The sequence below is a fragment of the Procambarus clarkii genome, chromosome 33 (genome assembly GCF_040958095.1).
Source record: "Procambarus clarkii isolate CNS0578487 chromosome 33, FALCON_Pclarkii_2.0, whole genome shotgun sequence".
NCBI classification, from domain to species: Eukaryota; Metazoa; Arthropoda; class Malacostraca; order Decapoda; family Cambaridae; genus Procambarus; species Procambarus clarkii.
In genome coordinates, this window is record NC_091182.1 from 30,596,250 (window position 1) to 30,601,249 (window position 5,000).

General features: G+C 46.8%; 1 protein-coding gene across 2 annotated transcripts in view; it reads left to right on the forward strand.

The window, feature by feature from the left end:
* The window catches only part of LOC123765294 (crustacean calcium-binding protein 23), a 50,059-nt gene that overhangs the window by 36,009 nt on the left and 9,050 nt on the right, over positions 1-5,000 (forward strand). The window lies entirely within an intron of this gene.

The window sequence follows — 5,000 nt, forward strand, 5'->3', positions numbered from 1 at the left end:
CATCAGAACTGAATTAGTTTGGTCTCGGTAACACGCGTTCACTTGACTGGATAAACAAACATTCAAGTCCTCTTATCTCTGGGGCTTAGTAAGAACACTTTATATAATGTTCCCATGGGATGGATATTGACTCTTTCCAGAAACTGTTGTGCACTGCGCCGTCCCCTTCCACACTAGCTTCTCCCCTCCCACATCAGTGTCTCCCCTCGCTAATAACTGGTCAGTGACGTGGCAGACTCCATACACAGCTTCAAATGTAGATATGGTAGAGCCCAGTAGGCTCAGGAATCTGTACACCAGTTGATTGACAGTTGATAAGTGGGACCAAAGAGCCCCAGCTCAACCCCCGCAAGCACAACTAGGTGTGTAGTAAGAACACACCCACGAGGCTGGGGCTGTATATCCCCTTGAACTCTGCAGTGTCTGTACGGCTCCCCAGACACCCTCCCCCCTTCCCCTGAACCCTCACCCCCCACCCCAGCCACCCCAGTCCGACTCCCAGCTGATCCCCACACACCCCAGAGCGGACCCTACACCACACCCTCACCCTTCAAAGTGCTGACACACCCTCACCCCTCGTGGTGAGGCCATAATGACCTAACAGACAACAACGCTGAGACCCCACCAGGGGCAGGCAAACAGGCATAGACAGAGAAGATAGATACAGGGGATGTTTGAAAAGAGAGGAGACAGGTGGAGAGGGGGAAGGAGACGGGGAGAGAGAAACAGAGATGAAAGAGGATAAGATAGGGAGAGAAGGGCAGTGAGGAAAGGACGGAGAGAGACCCGAGAACAGCCGGGTACCCCACCTTAGCATACATATATCCATATATGGAAATGGTGGCGTGTTGGAGGTCGGAGGCCAAACGGAAAGAGGGGGAGAGGGAAAGATGGGGTAAGGGCAGGGATGTAAGGAGAGGGAGAAAGAATTGAGATGGGAGGAAGACGCTGTCCCGGGCACCACCGGGTACGCGTTCACGTGTGTGGTATAGCAACACTGTGGCACTCCCATCATGCTGAAAGCCTGACTAATACACCTTACTTATCTAATAAGTATTAGTAAATATTAGCCATTATTATTATTATTATTATTATTATTATTATTATGTAAAAGGAAACGTGCCTAATCATTTCTGTCCCACCCGGAACATATATATATTTTTTTATAACTAAATATTTTAGTTTTCCTGTTGTTTTTAAACTTTCAGTTTTTATGTGGAGCGAAAAGTTTGCTTTGGTGAGAGTGATGTGTGAGGATTTGGGCGGGATGTGTTCCCGGAAGCCGGGGCGGCGCTCTGCTCTATACTGTCGGTACATATGTTAAATCTTACGACACTTCTTGGCAAGTTTTAGATGTATGAGGGAAAACAATTTGCTGTGTATGGTATGGATTCCCCTGCACGCAACATTGTATGTTGCGTGCAGGGGGTGGTTGTGTATAACTCTCCCGCCACTGCTTAACATACTTCTCCCCCAACACAGGAGCCCAAAAGCCTTTCCTACCACCCCTCGACCCTGTTCCCCCGCCACGCTGGCATTCCTGACGTTCACATTGTGCTGATGTAGTGTGCAAGTGTACGTCCTAATGAACACGCACTTACCACCTACCCGCTAGTCTCCTGCTGTTACGTGTTCAGACGAGTGGCGGTGTGGGGGAGTGATCACGTGACCTTGGACAGGGGAGGGGGGGGGGGGTGAAGGGGGAGCCACACAAGAGCTGTGTACCCTCACACCCTCCCCTCCCCTCCCCCTCACCCACCTGCCTCTTCTTTCATGACTCATGTATTCACTCCCCCTCTCATTCCTTGCAATTACTAGATTATTATTTTCAGGTTTTCCAGTGGTTCATGCTCGTCAGTCCCTTCACTCACTCACCAGTCCCTTCACTCACTCACCAGTCCCTTCACTCACTCACCAGTCCCTTCACTCACTCACCAGTCCCTTCACTCATTCACCAGCCCCTTCACTCACTCACCAGTCCCTTCACTCATTCACCAGCCCCTTCACTCATTCACCAGCCCCTTCACTCACTCACCAGCCCCTTCACTCACTCACCAGCCCCTTCACTCATTCACCAGCCCCTTCACTCATTCACCAGCCCCTTCACTCACTCACCAGCCCCTTCACTCACTCACCAGCCCCTTCACTCACTCACCAGCCCCTTCACTCACTCACCAGCCCCTTCACTCACTCACCAGCCCCTTCACTCACTCACCAGCCCCTTCACTCACTCACCAGTCCCTTCACTTGTTCCTCACATGTTTAACAGAAGTCTATGACCGAGCAACAACCATTACCTAAGGAGGACTCAGAACAACGGGACTCACTAGTGAACACTGTGCATCTATATCCACCACCAAGATAATGTTATTAAAACAAGACTAAAACCAGTGCGCTAAAAATGAAACCAGAGAAAAGGAGGAAACCCCACTTCCATTTAAAACTTTGACCCAAATATCACAGTAACAAGGTTATCGCGAATAACCGAACTCGGTTACGGGCTCACCATAGCCCGTGCTACATGGACATTTTGTTCTGAGTAGATAAATCTAAAACAACAACAACAACTGTTATGCCATCTCGTGTAACGTCCGTTCGGGGGGGGGGGGGGGGGGGGGCCGTCCTTGAAGAGCGTGCATAATGTTCTCTTTTATGTCTGCCAGCCCCGCCCCCTTTTGCCGCCAGCCCCGCCCCCTTTTGCCGCCAGCCCCGCCCCCTTTGCCGCCAGCCCCGCCCCTACTGGGGGTGAAAGATCTAACCGATACCATCAACACATTACTCTACATTAATTGATATCCAACTGTTACCTCTGTTCACCTAGCAGTAAATAGGTACCTGGGAAATAGATAATTGTTGTGGGTTACATCCTGGAGAAAGGCGGGGTCCAAGAGCTAACAGCTGGATCCAGCAGGCACAATAGGTGCATGTAAGTAGGTGAATATACACACACAAGACGTTCAAACAGGAGAAAGAGAGAGGAGGGGTGGAAGAGGCAGACGGCATATGCACTACTGCCAGAAGGCTCTTGACACTTCCTCGCAAGAGACTCCTGCACAAACTAGGGAATAACACTGATGTATGGGAGAAATAATCTGGGTGAAGATAAAGAGTCACAGCAAGAGGAAGATGACGAGTGGAATACCTCAAGGGTCGGTACTAGGGCTCATCCTGTGCCTAATATACGTAAACAATTTAACAGAAGTGCATTTGTTCATTTGTTCATTTGATATATCACGCTATTGTAATTTCTGTGCGTAACAGAAGTTCACTCTTACATCTACCCAACCACTTGGACGGGTCCCCGACCATCCCAGTGGTTGGGCACTATTCCTTCCCAATCACAAATCCTTATCTTGATCCCTTTCAAGTGCTTTATAATCGTGATAGCTTGGCGCTTTCCCCCTGATAATTCCCTCCTCACTCTTATCAATATTTGCTGATGATGATAAGCTAATGAGACAAAGCAGAACTGAGAAGATGTATTGCATTGCGAGATGAAGACAACATTCTCCAGAGATGGTCTGGGAAGGCTACTAGCCTTTATCCCTAACAAATGCAAGGTTAAAACATAATAAGTAGAGCAAAAAAGGCATAAAACACAGTACAGGATGAAAACAAAATATAGTGACCGAGTGACCCCTAATATCTTAGTGTGGCTAATAGACGCCGTTTTTATATTCAATAATAATAATATTATATTGTAAAAATTGGTCATATTGTGACAAATCCTGGCATTTGACCATGCTTTAAGGAACCCAGCCTGCCTGTGGCCGGGTGAAGAGTGTCCCTTGTCTAGTGTAACATTCGATTTTAAAATGTTGCTTTAAATTATGTGACGTGAACGCCAACAACTGGAATAATAGGAGCCGAGGTAAACGAGAATGGAATTGGTGAGGCAGTTTTATCAAGCGTAATTGGCTGACTAGTCGCTGTTTACGATGACAAGAACGAATGACTGGACACTTGTCTTTCTGGACTGTGGGTGTTGCTGAGGACGTGGTCCACTACACTATCTCTTGCACCATGCCACGGTTTGGAGCAGCAAAATGCAGTAAATATGTTGAAACCCCTTTGAGAACTTTACTAATACCAGCTCTCGCGGGTGAAACATTTAGATAACTTTTAACATCAGCCACTAAGGTAGAAACCATTCGATAACTTTATTAATTAAGAAGAATTTTATGAGTAATCGCACCTTTGAAATGAAAGTCCAACTTGTTGACAGACAACTTGCAGAGTAATCTTTCACACATCCTAAGCTTGATATCATTCTTTCTTCTATTTTATATTATGAAAGCATAGTGGGTCTGTAATAGTGTTATGGGAGGGGTTGCTTGCTGGTGCGTTTGTTGTTCTCTGTCGAGCAGTTTTTCTATATATCAGAAGATTCTCAAGAACAGCCCCAATATACCCCATGGAAGGTCTCAAGTTTCAGTTGGACAGCAGACAAGTGTCTCTGGAATCCTTCCTTACTAAAGGATGCTGTTTTCTCAGTGGGAAGAGCTGTAGGCTGCTGTTTACGTAATCTGCGGTTCGAGCAATCTTGAATGGTCCCCAAACACATATATCACTTTTAACTCTATGCCACGAGTGTCGTCGGGTGTAAGTTGATCATAGACCCTGTGCAGATAAGTTCCATGAGCAGCCAACACTTACTGACGATCACTGGTGCAGTGGTGAGAGCACCACTGCTGCTGCTGGGGAGACCTCTGGCGGCCTGAGTTCGAATCCTATGAGAGGTCATAGAGTTAAAACTTTATTAGTAAATAAAGTTCCAGTGTTTCCCTATGTACTATATCTGTTCCCACTTGTTAGTTAATGTTTTGGTAAAGTGTATGGTGTGTTCACATTACCGGAGCGCAAGTTTATTCAGGTAAAACAACATACATACGAGATCAGTTACAAACAGAATGTGTGATTTCTAGATAGAGCTAGTACATACTAGTACAAGTAATGACGAAATTTTGCATTTATGGTGTTTGTGGAGCACAGCAGCAGCA